The sequence below is a fragment of the Convolutriloba macropyga genome, chromosome 3 (genome assembly GCF_964194025.1).
Source record: "Convolutriloba macropyga chromosome 3, txConMacr16.3, whole genome shotgun sequence".
Classification (NCBI taxonomy): domain Eukaryota; kingdom Metazoa; phylum Xenacoelomorpha; order Acoela; family Convolutidae; genus Convolutriloba; species Convolutriloba macropyga.
The window spans coordinates 68,873,303-68,886,159 of record NC_134470.1 but is presented as its reverse complement, the minus strand read 5'-3'; the positions used below and the strand labels follow the sequence as shown (position 1 = coordinate 68,886,159).

General features: G+C 36.8%; 1 protein-coding gene across 3 annotated transcripts in view; it reads right to left on the bottom strand.

Moving 5' to 3' along the window:
- LOC142336404 (rab proteins geranylgeranyltransferase component A-like) overlaps positions 1–12,857 on the bottom strand; it is a 94,593-nt gene that overhangs the window by 75,836 nt on the left and 5,900 nt on the right. The gene's annotated exons all lie outside the window — the stretch shown is intronic.

Here is a 12,857-nt window from a genome sequence, read left to right as displayed (position 1 = left end):
AAAAATTATTAATATATTGATTTCTCACCCAATTGTCACTTTGATCATTTAGAAGATCACTAGATTTTCTTTTCAAAAAATCATTCTTTGGATAAGGAAACGGTAGAAATCAAGGAATTCCAAACAACACATAAACAATATCTTGTGTTTTTTTAGAATTCGCAGTTGTTTTTGAACAACTTTTTTTGACTGGATTTGTTTTTTTATATGAGATTTAAAATGCAGCATTTTCGGTTATGGAAAAACTAACACTAGCACAATCCAGATCGAAATGGCCACAGTTTTTTTATGAAAAACCTTTTTTTTTAATTTTCATATAATATTTTTACACCAGTAAAACATATTTTTTAATTTTGTCTACACATGGTCAGCATGTCACCTTCTACTTTTCATCTTTGCGCTTCCAAAAAATTAAATTTGAGGCAAAAATCTGTAATCAATGAAGAAATATCAGAATTGGGCCAAAAATTATCCAAAAACTGTTACCCTTATTTGAAGGCCGTTTTTTAAAGTGTTTTTTCTACTCTTTCACTTCAAAAAAATCTCCAGTTTTTTGTGAGGTGGGTTGTCGTACTCTTCCGAACTTGCATGTCAAAAGTCAGAACTCTGTGGTTTATTTTTCAGAAATCACCTCATTTCGAATCTGAGGATGTCCAATCGCACTCGATTTAGTAAAACCGATTTCATAGGCCGAAATTTTCACCGTATATGAAAAAACTAAGTCAAACTTTCATAAGAACAAAAATGACAGAAAGTAGTCATACAAAACAGGAACATAAAAATTTTTGAAAAAAGTAGTTTTTCGTAGAGAAACTGCCTGTTCAATTTTCCTTAATGTTCGGCCAAAAAAGGCACCCTACCTATAGCTCAATATCTCAACGAATACTTTACAGAAATTTAAAAAAATACATGTTTCAGAAAATAGAGATAAAAATCTATCCAATAACGTTCAATTTTAATGGTCTTTTACTGTTAACAAAAGAGAAAAACGCTAGAATAGAAAAAAAACAATTAAATTTTTGGGAGGCTATAACACGAGCACTACTGGTCTGTTTTTAAGGCCGTTTCGGTAATCGTCAACTAGAGCTCATAATTATCAAGATCAGGGGTTGATTTGATTTTAAACATCAAAATTGAGGCGGCTCGGACGTTTTCCAGAAACCGCGGCCGCCCTTACCAAATTGCTCTCTGCTACAGTAGTAGTAGTAGTAGTAGTAGTAGTAGTAGTAGTAGTAGTAGTAGTAGTAGTAGTAGTAGTAGTAGTAGTAGTAGTAGTAGTAGTAGTAGTAGTTGTAGGAGTAGTAGTAGTAGTAGTAGTAGTAGTAGTAGTAGTAGTAGTAGTAGTAGTAGTAGTAGTAGTAGTAGTAGTAGTAGTAGTAGTAGTAGTAGTAGTATTAGTAATAGTAGTAGTAGAAGTAGTAGTAGTAGTAGTAGTAGTAGTAGTAGTAGTAGTAGTAGTCGTAGTAGTAGTAGTAGTAGTAGTAGTAGTAGTGGGGGACAAAATCCAACCTCACCTCCACGTGGTGTCCCCTGGGGGTAGGTCATGTGCTGCGGCTCTCCGCTCACATGGTCGAGCTAACGAGGCTTTGGTCTTCTAGTTTGTGGCGCAACTAGTCGTATCTCAGCCTTCAAACACCAAAGCAATGAGTACATTCAACCATGGCCCCGAGTCCCGGGTAAGGGGTGCTAAGAATCTCCCGAGGAACCAACTCAGAATTGCAACTTTAAACATCAGAACACTGAACCAAGCCGGATCTTTAGAGGCTTTGAAAATGGATCTGGCGCAATACAAGTTGGATATCCTGGGAGTGCAGGAGACGAGATTGCAGGAGCAAGAAATTGATCTCGGAGACCACAAGCTCTACCTGTCTGACTCGTGGTTGTCTGGTGTAAAGTCGAGACAAGGAGGAGTGGGCGTTGCTGTAAAGAAGTCATTGATAAACAGCATCGTAGAACAAGTGGCTCTAAGTGAACGTATTTGCTACGTCAAGTTCGCGGCTCGGAGGAGAGCCAATCTAGCTGTTGTTGTCTGCTACGCACCTACGAATGAAGCTAGTCTCCAAGAGAAGGATTTGTTTTGGAGTCAACTTTCGGACCTAGTTTCCAGCTTCAAACATAGGGAGCGTATCTACATTTGAAGAAACACAGCAGCGCGGTGGCGTTGTTAGAGTTCACAAACTGCTGTAAGGAAGTCAGAAAAGCTCTACGTGCAGACAAACGGGCATGGCTTGAACGCAAAGGCCAAGAAGTGCAGAGCTTTGCGGACAGAGGCAACTTGAAGGAGGTTTTTGGGGCATCACAGCGGATTTGACGAAACTGGAGTCCCCAGTTGACCAAATTAGTTTCAAGCACTGGCGTCAACTTACGGACGAAAGAGGAACGACTTGAACGCTGGACGGAACATTTTAGTCAACTCCTGAATCCCTCAACATCCAGTTGCAGTACGAGATTGGATCCCGAAGAAGCAGCTGAAAGCTTGTCGATTGACCTGAGCCCAATTCGATCTGAAGAAGTGCTTGAAGCTGTCCGCAGGTTGAAGAATGGCAAGGCAAGTGGACCCGATAACATTTCCTGTGAGATGTTGAAAGCACACAAGGGTATTGTCGAGTGGCTCTGGGACATCATAGATAAGTGTTGGTCGACGGAAGTTCTGACCGATGACTGGAAGGTAGCAGAAATTGTCCCATTATACAAGAGTAAAGGAAAGAGGTCAGAGTGTTCGAACCACCGAGGGATCTCTCTATTGTCAGTACCAGGCAAAGTGTTCGCTTCCGTTATTCTCAATCGATGCAAAGATTCAGTGGATCGCGTTTTAAGGGAAGAGCAGTGCGGCTTCAGAAAAAGCAGAGGATGCGCCGATCAACTCTTTGCCCTGCGTCAAATAATAGAGAAATCAATGGCGTTTCAATTGGATATTAGCTTTTGTTTCATAGACTTTCGAGCGGCATTCGATTCTGTCGATCGTGAGCAGATGTACCAGATAATGAAACACTATGGTCTTCCGCAAAAAGTGATAAACATCATAAGAAACAGCTATGATGGATTCAAATGTCGAGTCAAAGCCGAAGGTGAGAAAGGACGCTTATTTGATGTCAGAACGGGCGTTAGGCAGGGTGATGTGTGGTCCCCAATCCTATTCGGCCTTGTCATCAACTACATTTTGGCTAACTCGGTGCATGGAGGATTAGACATTGGGAGATTGGCGGCTGACTTAGATTTTGCTGATGATGTTGCTCTCGTGGGGGTCTCAGACAGTGAGGTGCAAGAAAACCTACATCGAATCGAGGCCCTTGCGGAAGCCGCTGGTCTGAAGATTAATGTGGCCAAAACAAAGAATATGGGCGTAAAATGCGACAGCCCAAATGTTGTTGCAGTGCCTAGTATCCAATAGAACGTGGAGATACTCACTGGAACACATAAAGGCAAACTAGGACTCCTGGCAGAGACATCTAGCCAGTCACGACTAACCATCAGCACGGAGGTGCTGCTTGGAACGAAAAAGAAAGCGGGCTGGTTCGAAACACAAGATGGCCGGAAGCTAAGATTGAAAAGCTTAGCGGTGGCTAAGCCAGCGTTGGTAGCTTCACAACAACAATCTGCGGTAGCAGATTCAGAGTCGCTAGAAAATGAGAGTCGGTCAGTGGTGGCTGACCAAGAGTCTTTAAGATGTCAGAATTGTCAGCGGCAATTCAGTACAGTTACCGGACGCAAAGTGCACCAAACAAGGTTCTGCAAAGCCGGTTTGTCAAAGAATGTCGTCGACAAGTCAAAGTTCGAGCAACTAGAGGCGAGCCTTACCTGTGACAATTGTGAAAGAAAGTTCAAAACAGTCAATGGCCGAAAAGTTCACCAATCGAGATACTGTGGCAAACCTAAAGCAGTTGACACACGCGTGTTTTCCTGCAAAGTACAAGATGTTCTCGGAAACGAGTTTGAAAACATAGAAGCGTTCAAGTATCTCGGATCATATGTCAGCCTCAAGCATGGAGACCTGCAGGAAGTCAATTGCAAACTTGCAGAAGGTAGGCAACGTTTTGCTAACTTCCAAAATCTCTGGAAGAGCAAGCAGCTCAGCGTGCACCTCAAGTGCAATTTGTACAGAGCACTCGTTTTATCAGCCGTGCTGTACAGCTCAGAGACTTGGACTCTTTCGAAATTAATGGAGAGAAAACTTGAGAGAGTTTCCACTGTGGTTGTCTTCGGAGAATTCTACGTGTGTCATATCTGGAGAAAGCAACGAACGAAGAAATTATGTCAAGATCACGAATGCCCCAACTATCCACGATGATCATGCTCAAACGGATAAAATGGTACGGACACATCCAGAGAATGGAACCAGGAAGATTAGCCCGCAGTGCCTTCGATTGGGACCCGCCCGATCAATACGTCCATGCTAGACGCGCTCCTGGGGGGCAACGGAAAACGTGGATGAGTCAAATCGAAGGAGACTGTGTACGAAACAAAGTATCGTTCACCAGATTGCAGGAGAAAGCAGCAACCGGGTCAAAGAATGCCTTCAACAATTTCGTCGTACAGCACTTCACAGAATAACCAAACAAATAACTCTTCTTGTTTTGTTTGTATTTGTTGCCAACCGTGCCTTTATTTCATATTTGGAATTAAAGTGTTGAAACAGTAGTAGTAGTAGTAGTAGTAGTAGTAGTAGTAGTAGTAGTAGTAGTAGTAGTAGTAGTAGTAGTGGTAGTAGTAGTAGTAGTAGTAGTAGTAGTAGTAGTAGTAGTAGTAGTAGTAGTAGTAGTAGTAGTAGTAGTAGTAGTAGTAGTAGTAGTAGTAGTAGTAGTAGTAGTAGTGGTAGTAGTAGTAGCTGTAGCCAAAGTGTAATATGGTCCATTTTTCACCCATAATACACTTTGGCTACAGAAATTACACTTAGCCATATTAAGATTACCAAATTAAATTTTGAAATAGGTATCCATATTAAGATTCGAAAGTGCCCATTTTACACGTTTGTTTTGGCGACCATTTTGCATTTTGTCCCGATACCCATTTTCGATCACACTCAACTGACTTATTTGACAAGAGTAAAGTTTGGGTAGTATTTTGTAATTTTGCGGCCAATCACAAAAAATGACCGATAATAAGACTGGATAAACTATTTTTTTGGAAAAATTAGAAACTTTGTCGTTACTTTTGAATTATGTTTTTTTTTGCTTAGAAAAAATTTATTTGGTGAATTGTCTTTTCGTTTCATTCGTGTAAGAGCAGTGCTCAGCTTATTTTTTTACTGAAAATTAGAGAAAATTTACAAAAGCTTACTTCAGAAGACAAAATGATTCCGAACTCACAGAATTTTGAGTACTTTTTACAGAAGAAGCGTAGACAATTTCAGTCAAATTCCATCTGTCTGTTCGAAATGTGATGTCAGATTTTTACAACAAAATGCAGGTTTTACATTTTACAATCAGGCTCATTTACAGCGTTACTAACCTTGTGGGTTGCTCTTTCATCGCAAAAATTGCGGGCATTTTGGACTAAGAATCAATTCTATGGAATTCGAAAAAAGAAAATTGGAGAAAAACGTTAAATATCCTCCTCATTGTTGCAGTTTGTTGTGTTTCTTACCACACGTTTTCCCGTTCTCTCAGTAACAATTTAATCTATGCTGCAGATATTGTTGCCCGCCTTAACATCGTTTTTTCAGTAGATAATACTTTGTTTAAACGTCATTTAAAGAAAAACGTTTGGCTCTGCACTCAGAGCGCGAAGCAAAAGATGGATTTTGATTTTATTACTTGGTTAAAAACTTTGCAAAAAGCCTAAATTCTGTGGCCTGGCTTAACTATTTTTTTCTGCTTGTCACTTCTTATGGTTGATTACGTGTACAATAAAACATAAAATTGCTCACAAGACGTTCACTCTAAGAGAAGTTTTGAAGAGCAGTTGTTTATTTTTGTTTTTCTTGTTCTCTTTTGCCCATTTTTGTTTAACTTTTACAGTAAAGTTTAAAAATCTTTTCTTGGGTTACTAATAATAATTTTAAATTTGTGTGTAGGCAACAGTGTGCCTGTTATTGGCTAAAAAAAAGTTGGATTTTACTTTAAACACTTGAAAAAAAGAAAAAATTTTCAAAGAAAAAAATGGGGGACCGCCCGAATTGGAGGCTTGGCCTCCAATTCGGGATGGTCCCCCATTTTTTTGGCCGCCATTAAAATTGCCAATTTTGTTCGTCTTTTTAAGCCTATATCCAGAAATCCAAAACTCCTCCAGTATAAATTGTGACTTGTTTCATCTTTTGTCCTGATAAAACTTTGCTCTACTGTAAACGTTAAAGTTGATTTAGGAAAAGCTTATGTTGCAAGCTTTAATCTTTTGTAAGTGTCAATGGCTCCGTATTTATAGTGAAATTGTCACCGTGTGTGTTCTGGATTCATTTTAGAAATGTTGACATAGGCGTTTGTGATAAGTTCCAACTTTTGTGTCCAAAATTTATTTTTTTGGTTCTCTTTTGCCAAATTTTGTTTAGGTTTTGCAGAAAATAGTGTAAAAATCATTTCATGGGATGCTAATAATAATAATTTCAAATTTTTGTGGAAGCAACAGTGTGCATGTTATTGGCAAAAAAGTTGGAATTCACTTGAAAAACTTGAAAAAAGGAAAAAGATTTCAAAGAATAAAATTGGGGGACCGCCGAATTGGAGGCTTGGCCTCCAATTCGGGATGGTCCCCCATTTTTTGGCCGCCATAAAAACTGCTATATAAGTTCGTCATTTTAAGCCTATTCCCAGAAATCAAAAACTCCTCCAGTATAAATTGTGATCTAAATTGTGACTACTCCAGTATAAATTGTGCTCTACTGCAAACGTTAAGTTTGATTTAGACAAAGCTTATGTTGAAAAATTTAATCTTTTATAAGCGTTAATGGCTCCGTATTTACAGTGAAAATAGCACTGTGTGTCTGTGTTTTTGATCCATTTTAGAATTGTTGACCTAAGTTTCTGGTGATAAGGTCCAACTTTTGCGTCCAAAATTTATTTTTTTTTGTTTTCTTTTGCTCATTTTTGTATATGTTTCGCAGCAAACAATGTTGATGCGTTCCATAACTTCACTACCTCTCAGATAACAATTGAAAAACCTCCGCGTTTTAGATTTGGCATATTTGTGTCAATAAGTTGTTTTTTTTTGTAGAGACTTCTGTAATCCTGGCATATTTGAGTTCTAAAACATCACCATTACCCACATTCCACATTCCGACCACAATTGAAAAGTGTACTTTTTTGTCTCAAATAAAATTAGAGGAAGTAATTGATCCACAATTATTGTTTAAAACACTTGAGAAACAGAATAGTTTGTTGAGTTTTAACAAAATCACAGTTAAACAGCTTCAAGTGTAGTTCAATTTTGTATATGTTGTTTTAACAACTGTGCAGATTTTGGCATTTTTTGCCAATTTTGGTTTGTTTTTATTCAGAAAAAGTTTTCGATGCCTTGAATAAGTTTGAGTAAAAAATAAGAAGACAATGTTCATCAGAAAAAATGAAAACATTTTAGCTTTTTCTGCTTTTTACTTTTGCTGTCGTAGAATTGTTTTCTTACGCATCAGGTTTTTTCTGTTTTTTTTTTTTATTTTTTATCGAGTTTAGTTTTGGCCAATATGGAGAGGATTCTTCAAAGATAAACTAGTTCGAAGGAATAGTACGATTTTAGTTCATTCTTGTTTAGGGAAAAACTTTTTTGAAATGGCCAAACGAACATCTCGAACAAGTTACCCATTTTAAAAAAAATTGATTATCAGAGAAACGTGCTTCAAAAGATTTTTTTAATAGAACTTGCAACCTGCACACAGAGACACTAAATAATTATTTTGTTAATTTTATATAGACAATTAGAAAAACTTCTTTCTGCTATCAAATTTTGCATATAGTTTTTTCTCATTTTCGTCCAACTGACCTCAAATTTTGGTAATAGCCGTTTTTTTGCATCCGCAGCGTTGTTTTGATGCGTATCACAACTAACTTCCTCTCAGATAACAATTGAAAGATATCAGCGTTTTGGAATTGGCTTTTTTGGACCATTAATTTGTCTTTTTTGTAAACATTTCTATAAACCTGGCGCATATGAGTTCAAAAACCTCACCATTACCCATATTCCACTTTCTGACCAAAATTGAAAAGTGTACTTTTTGTCACAAAAATAATTAGAGGAAAGAATTGATCCATAATTGTTTTCTAAAAAACCTGAGAAACAGAATAGGGCGTTTAGTTTTAACAAAAACAAAGTTAAACAGATTCAAGTGTGGTTCAGTTTTGTATATGTTGGTTTAACAACTGTGCAGATTTTGGCAATTTTTTTGCCTATTTTGGTTTGTTTTTTTCATAAGTTGGTGTCTCGATGCCCTGAAGGAGTTTGAGTAAAATTTAAAAGATTTTGTTGATCAAAAAAATGAAAACATATTTTTTTTTTGCTGCCGTAGAATTGTTTTCTTACGCATTAGGTTTTTTCTGTTTTTTGTATTTTTTATCGAGTTTAGTTTTGGTCAATATGGAGAATATTCTTCAAAGATAAACTAGTTCCAAGGAATAGTACGATTGTAGTTCATTCTTCTTTAGGAAAAAAACTTTTTTGAAATGGCCAAACGAACATCTCGAACAAGTTACCCATTTTTAAAAAAAATTGATTATCAGAGAAACGTGCTTTAAAAGATTTTTTCAATAGATTTTGCAGCCTGCACACAGAGACACTAAAGTTTTATTTTGTTTATTTCATTTAGACAAATTGAAAAATTTCTTTCTGCTATCAAATTTTTCAAATAGTTTTTTCTCATTTTCCCAACTGACCTCAAATTTTGGTAATAGTTGTTTTTTTTGCTTCAGAAGCGTTGTTTTGATGCGTGTAATAACTTAATTTCCTCTCAGAGAACAATTGAAAGACCTCAGCGTTTTAGATTTGGCATTTTTGGATCAATTTATTGTTTTTTGTAGACATTTCTGTAACCCTTGCTCATTTGACTACAAAATTCTCACCATTACCCATGTTGCATTTTCGTGCAAAAAAAAGTTTGAGAAGAAAAGTAACTGATTTGTTAATTTCTGAACCAATTGTCGCTTTGATCATTTAGAGATCGCTTGATTTGCTTTTCAAAAATCCATTCTGTGGATAGGGAAACGGTCGAAATCAAGGAATTCCCGACAATATATAAAAAAATATCTGGTGTTTTTTTTAGAATTCGCAGTTGTTTTTGAACAACTTTTTTTGACTGGATTTGGTTTTTTTATATGATATTTAAAACGCACCATTTCCGGCTGATGACAAAGTTTGTTTAACAGCACTAGAAAAATCCAGATCGAAATGGCCTCATTTTTTTATGAAAAACATTTCCTTTTTAATTTTCCTTTAATATTTTTACGTCAGTAAAACATGTTTTTTAAATTTTCTACACATGGCCAGCATGTCACCTCCTACTTTTCATCTTTGCGCTTCCAAAAAAGTAAATTTGAGGCAAAAATTTGCAATCAATTAGAAAATATCAGAATTGGGCCAAAAATAATCAAAAACTGTTACCCATATTTGAAAGCCGTTTTTTAGAGTGTTTTTTCTACTTTTTCACTCCAAATAAAGCTCCAGTTTTTTGGTAGGTGGGTTGTCGTACTATTCCGAAGCTGGAAGCCGAATTTCAGAACTCTGTGGTCATTCATCAGAAATCACCTCATTTCGGATCTGAGGATGTCCAAACGCACTCGACTTAGTCAAACCGATTTTATAGGCCGAAACTTTCACCGTATCCGAAAAAGCTACGTCAAAACTTCATAAGAACAAAAATGACAGAAAGTAGTCATACAAGTCAGGAACAAAAAAAATTAGAAAAAAAGGAGTTTTTCTAAGAGAGACTGCCTGTTCAATTTTCCTTACTTTTTGGCAAAAGAAGCACCCTACTCTTATAGCTCAATATCTCAACAAATACTTTGAACAAATTGGGCCAAAAATAATCAAAAACTGTTACCCATATTTGAAAGCCGTTTTTCTAGAGTGTTTTTTTGTACTTTTTCACTCCAAATAAAGCTCCAGTTTTTTGGTAGGTGGATTGTCGTACTATTACGAAGCTGGAAGCCAAATTTCAGAACTCTGTGGTCATTCATCAGAAATCACCTCATTTCGGATCTGAGGATGTCCAAACGCACTCGACTTAGTCAAACCGATTTTATTGGCCGAAACTTTCACCGTATCCGAAAAAGCTACGTCAAAACTTCATAAGAACAAAAATGACAGAAAGTAGACATACAAGACAGGAACAAAAAAAATTAGAAAAAAAGGAGTTTTTCAAAGAGAAACTGCCTGTTCAATTTTCCTTACTTTTTGGCAAAAAAGCACCCTACTCTTATAGCTCAATATCTCAACAAATACTTATCAGAAATAAAAAACGCACATGTTTCATAAAGTAGAGATAAAAATCTGTTCATAAAAGTTCAATATTAATGGTTTTTCACCGTTAAAAAAGGAGAAAAACGCTAGAACAGAAAAAACAATTAAATTTTTGGAAGGCTATAACACGAGCACTACTGGTTTGTTTTCATGGCCGCTTCGGTAATCGGCAACTATAGCTCATAATAATCAATCTCAGGAGTTGATTTGAGTTTAAACATCAAAATTGAGGCGGCTCGGACCTTTTCCGTAAACCGCGGACGCCTTTACCCAAATTGCTTTCAGCTACAGTAGTAGTAGTAGTAGTAGTAGTAGTAGTAGTAGTAGTAGCAGCAGCAGCAGCAGCAGTAGTAGTAGTAGTAGTAGTAGTAGTAGTAGTAGTAGTAGTAGTAGTAGTAGTAGTAGTAGTAGTAGTAGTAGTAGAGTAGCAGTAGTAGTAGTAGTAGTAGTAGTAGTAGTAGTAGTAGTAGTAGTAGTAGTAGTAGTAGTAGTAGTAGTAGTAGTAGTATTAGTAGTAGTAGTAGTAGTAGTAGTAGTAGTAGTAGTAGTAGTAGTAGTAGTAGTAGTAGTAGTAGTAGTAGTAGTAGTAGTAGTAGTAGTAGTAGTAGTAATAGTAGTAGTAGTAGTAGAAGTAGTAGTAGTAGTAGTAGTAGTAGTATTAGTAGTAGTAGTAGTAGTAGTAGTAGTAGTAGTAGTAGTAGTAGTAGTAGTAGTAGTGGTAGTCGTAGTAGTAGTAGTAGTAGTAGTAGTAGTAGTAGTAGTAGTAGTAGTAGTAGTAGTAGTAGTAGTAGTAGTAGTAGTAGTAGTAGTAGTAGTAGTAGTAGTAGTAGTAGTAGTAGTAGTAGTAGTAGTAGTAGTAGTAGTAGTAGTAGTAGTAGTAGTAGTAATAGTGGTAGTAGTAGTAGTAGTAGTAGTAGTAGTAGTAGTAGTAGTAGTAGTAGTAGTAGTAGTAGAAGTAGTAGTAGTGGTATTGAAGGATTTAGGTAAGACTCTTGCGTTTCCACCAAGTGTACTGTTCAGATCAGTTTTATCTCTTTTAGTATGTTGCAGTTTCCACAGCTGCAAAACACTCTCCATGTGCAATTATTACCTTCCACATAATGTTTTGTGAAAAAATTTCAATACATTTTTGTAAGGTAATTTTGTTTAGAGTCTTTCCATAATCATTGGCAATTCTAGAAACATAGTTGAAGAGCAATTTCTCTCTTCTAAATTAGTCATTGTTAGTTTTGTTAATTCTCGCTTTTGGGATTCGATATTCACCCGGTTCACTCTGACGTGTCGTTTCTACTGGTTTTTCTTTATCGTTAATAACTACATCACAGTCCCCTCGGATAATGGATAATAGAAGCAAAAGATCATCCATCTATACATAGAGACTCAGTGGTAAGAGTTTTAATGTCACTAAGCGATTCCGGTAGCTTTGATTTGAGCTGACTATCCATTTCGTTGCATTGTCTTGGACTTTTCGTGGAGGTAACTTCTACTTGGTGGCTTCCTTTGAGAGGCTTAGATGACAATCGGCAAACCATATCCAATGTTTGCATTTAGTTTCACTTTCCAGTCACATAAACTTGACAAATTACGTTTCATTTGAAAGAGTGCGCTCATTGTTTTCTTAGACTTTCTACGGCAATTTCCACTCCAACTTAAATTTTGCTGAATAATGAGCCCCAGATCACGTTGAGATTTTTTGGTTCCAGATCTTTCTCCCAATTTTCGCCTTGATGCTCCCTTTTATGTTAAGTATATGAGATTACCTTGTACTTAGTTTCATTTTGTTGGTGTTAAGTTCTGAACAGTTTCTGTTGTTTTATTCATTTTGGTTGCGCACTATATCTTTAAAATCATCAGCGTGACTGCAGCCTTCAAATTCTTGCTGCAATTCAGGCAAGTCATTGATGATCAGGAGAAATAGAAGTGGCCCAAGAATTGACCATTGGGGTACACCGCTTATGACATTTCGGAACGAAAACTTTTTTGCCGTTTATGTGAACAAACTGCTTTCTGTTTGAGAGATACGACTTTATTAGTCCCCATATGTTTCCACCCAATTCCGAGAAATTTCGAATTTTCAAGCAGACTTCCTTTCAAAAAAACAGTAAATTTTGTCAAAAATTTTGAGGAACCGCAAAGTAGTCTTATTGGCCGATAAAATGTCACATCAATTGAAGAAACTATGCGAATTGCAAGTGGTTTTTACGACGCGGAAATTAAGGTCAATGTCGTGGCGCCACGAATGACGTTGAATGGAAAATTCTGGACGCTTGTCGGACGGTAGAAAAACTCATGGTTACCGAATCTATGTACATCAGCAAGCTGAAGCCAGCACTAAACACACGCGATGAATATAGGGGTCGGGAACTCACGTTAAAACATTAGTTCAAATTATAATTTTGACTAGATGAGGATACAGAGGGCGAAAATATTTTTTGTGCATGACAAAACGAAATTTGCAAAACCTCCACATGAGGGATACG